Genomic DNA, 13,652 nt, shown 5'->3' with positions numbered 1-13,652 from the left:
AAAATCAACTTTTTGGGGAAAGATTTTCTTACACTTTGTAATTACTATAATAAGTTCCATATGAAGATCTTCAAATGTACATTACCAGATGAGGTTTGTGGTACTCCTTGAACATGTATAAATACTATTATTCCCTCTCTATGGGTAGGGAATTTAAATAACGAGGAGAAGAGGTGACTAAGGTTGTGCTGGAACTACATTGGAGAGTATGAAATCAAATATAGCTCTGTCCTCCTAAATCTCAGTTCATTAATCTGTACTCTGAATGATGCATCCTTCTTATTCAGAGGGCTGTACATTGATGTACTACCACTGGGGCTTTTTTCTGAGGATCAAAAGGGCTGTGAGCCGTGTTGAGCTTGGCTGGAGTTCTACATCTGGACTGCTCAATGGCTAGAAACACAGAAATGAGTTTTTCTTTATTTGAAAGTGTAATTGCTAATTTAAAGAAAACTTAGTCAAAAATGTTTCTTTCATCCATTTAGTGAGATGGCATGTTGTATCGCTGATGCCCGGGTGATCTCTGCCAATGGGAAGCTGGGACTACCTGCACAGATGGCCTTTTGAACTCTGCATGTCTGAGAGGTTGTTTATGTCCCTACAACCAGAGAGAATTAGTGGACTTTAATTTCAGAGCTATTCCTTTTGTGTCCACCTCCTACTAACCTTTAATTATGCCTTCATGCTCACTCTCACAGGCTCTGTAATTGACCACAAATTTAGTTGTGTGGCCCAAATCAAAGGCAAAGGCACATAACTGTATTAAGGTCAATTATCTTGTGCTGCAGTTCTCCTGCAAAGTGAGCTGCTTCTGGTAAAGCATATTATTAAACAGGCGGTTATTCAGTGCTAAAGTTGCTTTAGTTGTGCTTTTTCCTCAAAGTAACACTAACAGGTCATCATCATCACAGAGAGTTGCAGTGTTGGAGGCAGTAAGGCAGCCAAATCTCATTGCATGCCTGTGATCAGGGTCTGAACTTCATTAAAAAGGAATAGTTGATGGTGGACTGTGGTTTTATCTGCTTTACAGGCAGTTCTTCTGGAGGGTCTAACATCTGAACCTATCAAAGTTTTGCAATATTAATTAAGTCATCTAATACCCTGTCGAATTAGTATGTATTTCACAAATGAAAATGGAGCCCTCGAAGTTCCAATTGTCTAAAGATAGTCTGAACATCAGTGGCAAAGGATCATAAAAGCTAGGGAGGGGAAAAGCCTGTGAGAACATCGAGTCACTCCTCTTTTAATACAGGATTATTCTGAAAGAATGATAGGCTGAACTTTATGCAGTAGAGGTTTTTAAATCCCATTAAAAAAAATAAATTAAAAGTGTTGGAGTGATTTCTGTATGGTGCTAACTGGGAAATCAATATGTACCCTTGGTTTATATCTAAAAAAAGCCATAGACATAAAACATCTATATAAACATGGGGAACTGTGTCACGTAGAGTAATTAGGGAACTTCTTGATCTGTGAAGGATGAATTTTACCTTCTCTATAGCAATACCAATTTCAAGAGCTAGCAGAGGATTTCTGAATTGCACGGTGTTCTCACAGCTGAGTTTCTAGATCCTTATATTGAACAAAACAAGCAAGCAAACAAACAAACAAAGACCAAAACCCCCAGAACTGATGTTTTTCGTCCCCAGTAAGCCACAATCTGCAAGGAAGTTGTGTACACACTTGACTTTGGGTGAATGAATGGTCAGGTATGTACTGAAGCCAGGCAAGAGATGGTGTTCCTAGCTGAGTTGGGATCAATTACTGGTTTGCACCTATTACAGATGTTCTTCCTCTCTCCTGTCTTTTCAGATCGGTAGCTGTTGTTGGAGTTACAGACACTGCTGTGCTATTGCTGTGTGTGGCCAAGCAGCGTTGTTTATATATCATCTACAGGCATCTGCAAAGCATAGCTGTATTTCCCATTGCACACCATTTTGCTGTGCTATGAAGTACAGCTCAGATTTCTTTTCTCAATAAACATCACAAATATGGAAAAAAATGCACATGGAAAATGTTGCTGTTTTCATTTACACAATCTAATGCAGTGACTTTTAAGAGGGAGATAAAGAAATTGTATCACTGTGTCAAAACTGAACTTGGTAACAGAATCAGAAAATAATCACAGTTTAAGAGAGAAACGCTTCAAATTCCAGGAATAAAGAGCACCTTATGAGCTGAAGGTCTATGAATAATCCATTATCTGGAATCTGCAGAGGATTCAATAGGAAAGCCATTGTTGTATTTTCTTTATACTTGCTGGAATTCAATTTCATTTTGTATTCTTCTTTGACATTAAAATATTGATGTTTACATCACTGCTACACCTAGACGCCAAAACTGGTAATGGGAAGACAGTGGACTGCAGCTGACATGAAAATTAGGAGAAAAATAAGTTATCCTCTAGGAGATTTATGGCTATGAGTGGTTTTGTGGTGTGAGGTGGCTTGTACTGCTTGGGAAAGGAATCTTATGTCTTTACAGCTCAGGATGGGAATCAGTTTAGGAATTTAGACCTTGACCAAAATAGCCTTGCACTTTTTGTTTTGTCAATGTTTTTGGTCAGGATAGTCCCTGAATCTCCAGTTTTAGAAAGTGTCATCTTCCTGTCAGACCTGGAATAATTCAGTTTCTGTGTGATACACACCAAACCTCCCAGCCTGCCAACTGCTGCTGTCAGGAGGCCCAGCTGTGCTGTAAGCAGGACACGGCCCCTCATTACCAAAGTTCACCCCAGGCACATCACAGTGGTCTGAGTCCGAACTCAGGCTCCCATCCTTCCAAGGGACCCTGTTGCCGGGGGCTCAGCCCAGCAAGAAAGAGTGAGCCCCCAAGGACCTACAGTCAGCAAACATGCACAGCACACAGGTCAGCACTTCCTAAGCCTAATTCTGAGCAGCTATGGGACTAGAGCATATCCGTTCATCTCATCTTGATTTAAAGCCAGGTTTTCCAGGCTCTCTTGATCACTTGTTCCAATGGAAAAATGCTTTTTCTGTTAAAAAAAAAAAAAAAATTAATCATTTTATTTCTAATTTAATCTTTGCTGAATTCAACTTCCAGCAATTTAATGCTTTTGTCTGTTAGAATAAAAAAACCCTCTTGTATTAAATGTTCTCCCTATGTAGGTACTCGCAAACTGTGATTAAATTGTCTCTTAATCTTCTTTCAATAACCCTAATTGAACATCATAATATCAGTTGAATCTCCCAAAAAAGGTCACCTCTTGATAACTGATTTTCCAAAGAATTTTAAAGCCACAGGAATATATGAAGTGTCCCGGTTCCTCCCTCCTCTTTTTTTTTTCTTCTGGCCTCTATTAAATAAAAACAAAATATGTGGCAAGGAATCTGTCTTATACCTGCGTAGTTGAAGCTCATTTCCAAGGAAGGCTGATGATACAACAAATCAAAACATTAAAAGTCCTTTGTGGTGCCAAGGTGCTCTTGGCACTGAATTCAAAATGAATCTGAATAATGAAAGAAATGGAAAAAATTCTAAGATATGTGGATAGGAGATATCCTCCAAGATATCTTAGTAGAGCTATTAAATGGTAACTGGTTATCTATTATCAATTTCACAAATTATAATTGCTTTTCCCTTTTTATGGCTGTCTTAAGAGATTGCTATTTCTCTTCCCCAGCAGCAGGCGAGCTTCCTGCCAGGCACTCCCTCTCCTCGCTGCCAGCCGATGCTGCTCGTGAGCCAACTGAGAGGAGGGAGCATCTTCCCTGGGGATGGGAGCTCCTCTGAAACCGAAGGAGGAATCCACTGGAGATGTTCCCACACTGTCCGTCTCCCCTGGCCGCTCACCCCGTCCCCTCCAGCACCTCCCCACCTCTGCCTGGGATTCCCTGTGCCAGGGACCATTCACCTAGCTGCGTTGTCAGAGAGGGGTTGGCAGTCTCCAGCAAACACAGGGGCCAGGAATAGAGCTGGAATTACCGTGTAATTCTGAGCTTTGTAATGTGACGGGAGCTAACACCTGGTATTTTATGTTGTTTCCTCATATGGAGTCAAGGACTAGGAGGTGCTTTTTCTCCTTTTCCCCTGTGAGATATTTGCAAAACTCTCTCTTTTTCTGTTTGCACTTGCAAGAAACACCAAGCCATCAAACACTAGGTGTTCCTGCCTCTGTAATCCTAGGTTAAATGCACAATGTGATCTAAGGTTATGTAAACAGCTGTCCCTCCCAGTGCAGCAAGCGAGCTTCTATTCCCAAGACAGCTAACAAAGCTCAGCATACTACAGTTTCCAAAATCATCTAAAACTTGCCAGATATTTTATTGACACCTTAGCAATAGGGGCATCTACCCAGCAGCCTGCTGACCTGTGCCACTGGTAATCAATCCCACATCATGCTGCTTAAAACACTCGCAAAAATCAACAGTACAGAAAAGTCCCCAGCCCAGCTGGAGGGCCGTGAGCTCTTTGTGCATGAATATGGCTGGTGCAGACATCTTTCCTGTTAGAAGACATTATTATTTTTTTTAATTTTTTAAAACTATAATCTGAGCCCAGTGCAATACAAGAGAAGTTTCAATCAAGAAACTGGTGATGTGCCTCCACAGTTGCCTTGTGTGATCATTGTCAGTGCTGTGAAACACTACCAGCAAAAAACAAATGAGAAACACAGAAAATGAGCAATGGTGAGCTAAAGCTTGGATATTAACTTTGCTTTGCCGTTTCTTCCACTGCCTTTGTCAGTCATTTTGCCAAGGTGTCAAAAGCTACAGCATTAGTGTGTATGCAGAGCTGCACCCCCTCTTACGGGTGTATATCTGAATAGAACACATTAACTGAGAATCTGCCTCCATGCAAATCCCTGCACATACATCCTCCTGCTTCAGCCATGGGTAGGATTGGAAATAGTATCTGTGTGACACCTTTGAACAGATGGAAAATACTAGTGTCAGAGTCTCAATTATTAAGCTTCTGTGTATTCCCAGTGATTGCTGTCTTGCAGTAAACACATGCACTAAGCCTTTCAACTAGACTTCCAGGTCTTGCTGGGGTTTGAGTTCGTAGTTCTGCAGAGCATTATTTAGAGTAGCTGATCCATTGTAGTTATTGGTATTTCTCTTTGACATCTTAACACCTTCCTAAATCTCTAACACAAATACATCCCCAAACAAGTGGAAGATCTTATTCTTCCACTACCATTTTTATGTATGGCCAGAGGTCGTGCTGTGGGCCATCACCAAAATAAAACATTAATTGCGAGTAGATGCTTTCAATGTAAAGCCTCAATGGAAAAAAAGGTACTTTGGTTGTCAGTGGGAGTTCATGGAACTGCAATTCTCTGGGTCTTACATCTGTGCAGCCCCGGCTGGCTTTGAGGGGAGACTTCACAGTTGTGCACATACACCCACAGAGCAGGGAACATAATACTGTAATCTGGTTGTATCTAGTGCTTAGTTGTCGAGGAATTGCCTGCATTACAGCGGTTGCCAGGTTAATGAAACCATAGACTTTGGTGCATATGCCTGGGAAACCCAGATCATGTCAGTGAAACTCCTCTTGAGTTTGATGTTAGGCATGTGCTTAACTGGGCCTTACACTGGAGAAACATCTGTAAACATTCAAAACGTCAAAGATGCTCTGAATAGCTTAAGAATATTTAGAATAAATTTCAGGAACATATGGTCACTGCACATTGGTTTCTTTTTGCCTTGCTAATATGTTTCTGGTTGCCCATTCATCTTAAAATTTACAAACCCGGTGGGATAAATCATTGTTTCCATCAACTTAGTGTATAGTTTTGGGGACAATGGCTTGGAAACTCAGTACAATAGTTTATCAGCTATTTCCCATACTCTGGCAGCCAAATACAGATCCCTGGAAAGTTGCTGTTGTTGTACTGTAAAGTTGTTGCCTACTTCTTGGGGTGCTATAAGCTCTGAATTACCCACACTGTGTCTCACCAGGCTGTTGGACCTGTCAGGAGGTTGTTCTGGCTCCACTACTCAGTCTCATCTATGGGGGTATTGATTATTTATACCCCAGTTGCCTTAAATCTAAAACAGCTGAGAAAGCAAGAGAGAAAAGTAGTATTTCCAAGAAAATGGCTGAAGTGGGTCCAGCTCATGGTTCCTTCACACTGTGAGTCTCCTTCAGGAAATGAGTATTTGAATCTGTTATTCTTAAGGGAAGCACTTAATCATAAGCTTAACTCTGAACAAGCTTAAATGGTTTGCTGGATTTTCTGACTGAGGGGGAAAAAGAAGGTGGAAAGAAAGAAAACAGTGTAAGGGGGTCCAAAAGAATAAAAGAAAAGCAAAATATAATGTAAGACACACAGAAGAAACACAGCTGCAAGGAGAAATAAAAGTTAGGTATTAAATTGGGAGGGGGAAAGGGAGACTTCAGACGTAGCTGAAGGAAAATAAGAGCAGCAGAGGCAAAAAAAAACAACATGCACACACACACCCCCTGTTTGGAAATAAAAATCAAAGACGATATACCCCTGTCTTAAACTTGAGTTATTCTACTGAGTCAGTATACATTTTTTGTACTCTCCAGCCCACTTCATGTTTTCCTGATATGCAACTGGAATTATTACTATTATTATTATTATTATTATTACAAGGAGTAGTTGGTTTCAGGGGGAGTACTAACAAACCAGATCCGTTCTTCCCATTTCTCCTTCATGGTCTGCTTCTGCAAGATGAACGTGAATAAAATCAGAGCTCCAACCCAGCAGTCACACCCACAGCATCGTGAGGCTGTGAGATGTCAAGTCACCCCAGGTATTTGCAGCTGTGGCAGGTGAGGTACCAATGCTTCGGTGCCTTTTCAATGCTGCAGTCAGCAAGAGCTGAGCAGCCTCTCTGCCGCTCCTGCCTGTGCCACTCTCACTCAGCTAACTCAAGATGGATGTTAAAAATCCCATCTGAGAGGAGAATATGCTGCAATGTGCTGCTATATTCTGTGCTAGAGTTGATGCTATGCTGCAGAGCAGCAGCGTACGTCATATGTACAAGCCCAAAGTGAATGAACAGTAAATATAGTAACAGAGTTCTTATGCCTTATGTTCAAATACATTTCCAGGGTGTGGGGTACTGGAAGTTGCAAGTATGGGATACTCAGGGCTGTAGCAAGGGAGGAGCAGAGAAGCAGACACCCATCACCTGTGAGGAACAACAGCTCCTTGTTCTTAGTGGGACCCCAAATACACTTAGCAGCAGTGTCTTACCTCATCAAGATGTATTTCTGGTGATACACTTGGGAATATGGAGAAATGAGTGCTTTTGCCCCTGCTGATTGCAAGGGTGGGTGGCAGGAGGGGAAGAGAGGATTATCCTAGGACAACAAAGTGCCTTATTATGGTCTTAAATGTATTCTGCTCTTTCACATACCTTGCTGCTTGGCAATCCTTCATTGCAGGGAACTTCTGGGCTTTAGTCTCAAATCCTCATCCACAACAAGTGCACCTGCTATTGATGCTTATTACTGTGAGTCTGTGATACTAGAGTGAGTTACTGAAGTTAGGAGGAAAGTAAATTTTCAAATCTTTTGCAGTTCCCTGCCATGTTGTTTCTCCTCAGTACATTTGGGCTTCCTAGGCTGGCTTTGCACTGGGTTTCATCTGCTTGGGCCAACATGAAAAGTCAAAAGGCAGCAGCTTTAGTTGCAAGGGGTTCAGCCCAACTGATTAGCAGATCTCCCTGTCACCCCAGAAGGGAAGGCAGTTTCTGCAAACTGCAGGTAAAAGTATGACCTGCTGAGGACAAGCTGAACATGGCAAGGGGATGTGCAGACTCCAGGTAGCAGACAGCAGAGCTTGTTTTGGGAGCTTAGAAAATGAGTATGCCTGAAGTAAGCAGAGGCAGAGGCGTGAGTAGAGGCAGTTCTCTTGTAGACAGAGGGTTATATATGATCCTCCAGTTGCTAGGCTGAAAGCTGGGGAATACAGCTGGTGAAACAGTGAGGGAGCTGTGTATATTCAGTTATTAGTCAAGGACCCCTGCAGCTCGTCAGGCTGCAGTGCCGCTGGCAGCGAGCTGCCTGCAGAAGGGAGGAAGACGGGGAGCAGGGACATAGCGAGGAGTCCAGGGATGGATGGTGTGGTGCAGAGCCAGGGACCTTCATTTCTTCATGAACCCTTAACCTCCTGGTGCTGTGCATAGTCTAAACACCGAAACACAGCTGGGAAAGCAGCAAACAGAATAAGGAGCTGTCCCCCAAAACCCTAGATCCGCCCAGATGGGCCCCCACTCTCCCATCTCAGAGCACCAGTCAAGGCAGGCAACCTCCCACACAGGCTCTTTGCCGAGGGGAAGGAGCAGAGAAGGACAAAGGAAAGTGTTTCTCTAAATCTTGCACACCTATGGCCAAGAATTTAATTACATGCCATCTTTTGAGTCTGTCCCATACCTTGCTCCCTCAGGGGCTTGCTGATTTCTTTCCTCATTGAAACTAATCCCAATCACCTTGTTTGGATAGTTTAACTCCTTGACTGGCTCAGATGCCTTATTGCTTCTGCCAAGATACCGTTTCATTCTAAAATTCATGTTTCATGATAGAAGACTCCTGATGACACAGATGGCTTTGCTCAATGAACAACAGCAACTGGGAAAATAAGGAGAACCTACCAACAGGAAAGACAAGTGTCAGAACGCTTGCAAAGCTAAAGGATCACCTGTCACTGGATGTATGTTTTCTCAGTGAATATTGTGAAGATTAAGTTCTCTAGGTAAAACAGAAAGTCATGTCCAGGCATATCTCCCTTTCATCCCTGGGGTTTTGGAGTCACCATTCCACAGCTGCTAGGAAATATCACCTTGTGAGCATCTGCCAGCAGTGACAATCTGCTGATCACCGCATGAGGAGGTGGGTGTGTAAGGTCGGGGACGTGGGTAAAGATGCACAGTTGATCTTTGACACGAGAGCAGATCTGGGAGATCTTTGGTGGTATCTCATAGTCTAGCCTCTGGGGCTATCCCCAAAGGAAGGAGGTTGAGTTCCAGCTGCTTTGCTGCTGTTTGAATGCAGGTAATCCAGTGAGGCTCAGAGACATTCATTCCTCACAGGGGCATTGCTTTGGTTTTGATCATTGTGCAGTTTATGTCCAGCAATCCTCATCGCAAACTCTGCATAACTGCAAATTTGCCTTTTTTTCTGGGTTAAACAGGAGAAACTTCAGATCTCACTAAAGAAAGGAGCCACTTGGAGAAATTTTCTGTGGGATCCATTAGTGAGCTCTTTCCAAGTGATGTTTTGGGTTGATGTTGAGTTCTCAGCCTACATGGAGTCTAGTGTACCAGTTGGTGTACTGTGTGAAACTGGCCTTCTCTTGCACTCCCAGTTTTGTCCTGGCTGTCTCTACATTCATCCTCTACTCACTCACATTACCATTCTGACCTGGGCTTCAGGTTTTGCTGGAAAGCAAGGGGAGATGATGAAAATTATATCCATGGGCCAGAGAACATATGTGACCTTTGCATTTGTCACAGCCACTTAGAGAAGAGGGTACTGTTCATTTCATAACCATCACAATATCCTTCACAGGTGGTTAATGCATTCTGCCAGCACATGAAAGAATAATTGGATAGCCACTTTTTTAAGCTCTATGTAACCAACCATATCAAGTTTATCACTAAATGTCACGGTTTATCATAATCTAATCACCAGAGAGCAAGAAAAACAAGTATACTTGTCTCCATCAATAAATGAGTGATTATTCAGACAATAACTGGGTTTATTTTCTTTATTTCCATAAATGTTTGAAGTCTTATGAGGATGCTTTGGAGAAAGGATTATTTATGTTGGCATCCAGACAGTATAGTAATAGGAGGTTTAGGAAAGCTAAAGGAAGATGTTAATTTAGAAATGATCCTAAAAGTCTTAATCATTTTCATTCTGCAGAAGGAATTTGGGACATCAAATTATTTATCAGATTAAAAATGCACTGCCTGTTCCATCTTGTAGCATGCAAGCCCAATGCACAAGAGCATCACTGGAAAGCCAGTAACAAGGAAAAAGTCAAAATTTCTAATTCAGGTTTTATTTTTAAATAACATGACGGTTCTCCTGCTAATTGGCCCTTCTTCCATGTCCCATTTTTGAAAGTTATGTAGTATCAAATGCTGACATTACCAAAGAAAACCACTCCACTGACAACAGTAAAACCGGTTTTGATCAACATCAGGAAAAACAAATGTATAAAATATAGCCCCAAGTCTCCAGTATGTTCTAATATGAAGAAAGTTATAGCTTGTCCCCGGGGGATGACAAACTGCATCTCTGATGGCTGAGAAAATCTAACACCATGTGAGACCTGTGTGCCCACGCATGCCAGTAGACAGGTGTGTGCTGTAGTATTTCATACGAACAGATGTCCTCAGTCAATGCACCAAGTTGCCTGAGCCTCTTACAAGAAAATAGAGACATCAGGAAAGGAAAACAATTTTCTCTGTGATCCATTTGCCCTTGCAGCTATTCCTCACGCCTCCAGACTTAAGAGTGAACATCTGACAGGCGTTCAGGCAGCAGCAGCAGCTCTGGGGTTGTGAGGAGGAAGCATATGAGGAAGAGTTGGAAAATATATTTGTGACCAAAATAGCAATACATCAGCCTGAGTGAATGATAAGAGATAAGGACTCTTCTTCCTCACTCAAGTGGAAGTACTAATGACAGCAGCCTAGGGAAGCTTTGCCAGATTTGGCCATCAGAGTCCGATGGGTGCTTGCAGGGCAGACACGGTTAATGACTTCTTGCTCTACTTGCAAAGAGCTATCAGTCTGAGAGCATTTCCCCTCAATTTCCTTGGAAACACAGGGGAGATCCCACAAGACAGGAACTTCTCTGTGAGTTCCTCACCCGTCTCGAGTGTGTATTCCAGGTGACAGACTGAAATCCCTGAGCAGGGACCTGGGAGATCGATTCTTCCCCTCTTCACAGCTCTCGCTCCTGCCCGGACTTTTGAAGCTGTCGTATCTCTCTAGATGCAAGTTCCCAGCCTTATTGATGGGGAATAACCAAAAAGCCTTTTCTTTGTTCCTGCTCTGTTTTATCATATTATGCATGCATGAAGTACCTAGCAACAAAATATCTGCATCTTTTCAGTGCTGCTGTAACATAACAACACATTTTTCCTTCATTCTGTAACTTTCTGTGTCTCTGGTTTTCCTGGAGGCACTGAGCAAGGGCTCGTGCTGGCAAATAAACCATTAGTCCCTAAAAAACAGGTTAAATGAGAACTAAGGCAAATTGAAATCTGGGTCTTGAGCAGGATTGCTACTTCATGACTTGGGTCTGGAGATCTCCTTTGAAAATGTCCTTTAACCCCTTCAAACATTCATTTTAAAGCTTCTATTAGCTGGCATTTCTGTAATACGTCACTGCAAAATATCTTCTTAACAGCTGCTGGTAGTTCATGGCATCTGGGTGATCTACATGCTGCTTTTGTGCAACAGTGGCCTGCAAACAACAAATGCTCTGCATGATTTTGCATTTCCTACAGCCCCACTGTTGGGAAGAGGTGTGGGGGAAACAGCAATAGCAGGAGGCACCGAATCGGGGGATGGGAGGTGGGGGATGGAAGGCAGGGGACAAGCTAGAGAAGATGGATGGAGAGCAGGAAGCACCATTTCTGAGAAGGGAGAGTTGAATTCCAGACTTCGGGAGAACTGGGTGGCAAATGGACCCAAGCAATCCTCTCGTGTCTGCTATCAGAAGCTTGGTCAGGGATGGAGGAGTGCCCTTGCTGCCTACTGCTCCTGGCAGCACCTGCTGTGCTGCTGCCAGTGCCCGTGCTGCAGAGGACATCACCCCCCGGCTGCTCAGGGCACCTCAACATCCCCCCAACACCTGGGGCAGACCACTGCTTTCTGTTCTGAAGCAGTTCTTCTGCAGGCTGACATCTCGGCCAGATATTTTTCCATTTATTTAACTGAAATTATGCTGATTAGACCAAGAAGGCCAATGAGGGCTCCATCTTGCTCAGCCCTCTCCATACCCATAACAAAAAGCAGAGCCTGCATCACAGGGCATCTGACCTGGACAGGGAAGACAAAGAGGATTATTTTTCTCCTCCTAATTCCTTCATGCAAAAGGAGCTGAATATACATCTGCTCTTCCTAGTGAACAATGCTTTTAAGAAAGGCAGACAGTGCTTTCTTCCTACGTTTTCCAATTACTGTTTACAACTATTTTCTACTGCATTTACAAACTACTTCAAAAGCTTTCTTGAAAGTCATACACCCCAGAGTCATTTGAATGTAGTACAAACCAAGCAATCAAAAAAAGGGGGATGAAAAAAAACCCAAAACACTTGCAGGTTAATAAGATTTCAGATGGTAGAAAAAAGCAATAGCTCAGAGCTGCTGTGTGAGAAACTCTGGACCTATTTATTTCTGTTCTCTCACTTCTTATTTTAATGCATCACAGTTGAATTAGCCTTGGCAGAATTTACAGCCCTTTTGGTCTATTGGGTATGCTGAGTCTTTAATGTCCCAAGTGGTCCTATGATCTGTTAATTACCTTATTGCATGCAAAGCTCTATAGGGCTATTTCTCTACAAGAATTCTTTGTCAGGATCAAATTAGTTCTGGGGACCTCTTTCTGTGTGATGCCGAGTGTCCTCAGCTCCGCACGGGGAGTGTAAGATCCTTCCTTCATTGCAGGATGCATTCAGCCCTTTTCAGGATGAGACAGTGTGTGAAGTAAATGATCAAAGTGGCCCATTAGATAAATCCATGCTCTCGTCGTTAACCATCCTGAAAGTTGCAGAATGGTTTGCATTTTTCATTTTGTATTCCAAGCACCTCTCTTTGTAAGGACAGTTCTGGTGCTGGCTCTGGAGGGCTGAACAGCAGGTAACAGCTGAGCTGAACTGAGGCGGGAAAGCATCATCCTGTTTCTTCCTAACCCAGAGGAATTGTCGTAAGCAAGGGGAGGTTTTGAATGAATGGTCTTTCTGTAATGGATGGCCCCATTCAGACGCGGTAGGTGAAAAGGCATTGCAGCAAACAGTTCAGAGAGATTTGAGTTTTCCTCATTTATACAGTATCTTTCATCCCTGCCTGGCAGAAATACCAGTTGATTAGAGGCACTCACTTTCCCATCCCCTAAACCCCATGGTAGAGTTTGCTTTTCTTCAGCAAAAACCATTGACCATTACCTTCTAAAATGGCAAATTTCTATTTGTGTGAGTAGAAATCCCCAGGTTCACAGTCCCCATGTTAGCAATGTCTCCTGGGTGCTCCTTATGTCCTTACAAAGCTCAGTAACTGCGGGGTCTCCGCTAATAACATCACTGCAGTATTGTTTCAGCCTTCTTTTCTGGCTGTTCTCATCTGCACAGGGGAAATTCATAAAACTCCTCTTTCTGGTGTGTCTGGCAGAGGCAGAGGCCAGCAGCCAGCTCCCCTCCAGCCGCGGAGGCAGCTGTGCGGTGCCTCACTGCTGGTGTCGCTCAGCTCCCCAGACCGCAGAGCAGTGCCCTGCGTTCATCGGGGGGTCTCCACAAGGCACCACACAGGGCAGTGGCACAGGGCTTTGCTCTGGGTCTAAAGCTCTGTAAGGCCTTACAATGAGCTCCCCAGGGTAACTATTGTGGTGGCCTGTCTTACCCCTGGCCACCACTCTCCTGCAACTGGGAAAGAGTCCCCACACCTCTCAGTCATAACACTGTTTTGTGCAACTAGAAC

This window comes from Athene noctua, chromosome 12 (assembly GCF_965140245.1).
Source record: "Athene noctua chromosome 12, bAthNoc1.hap1.1, whole genome shotgun sequence".
NCBI lineage: Eukaryota > Metazoa > Chordata > Aves > Strigiformes > Strigidae > Athene > Athene noctua.
This window is presented reverse-complemented; position numbering follows the sequence as displayed.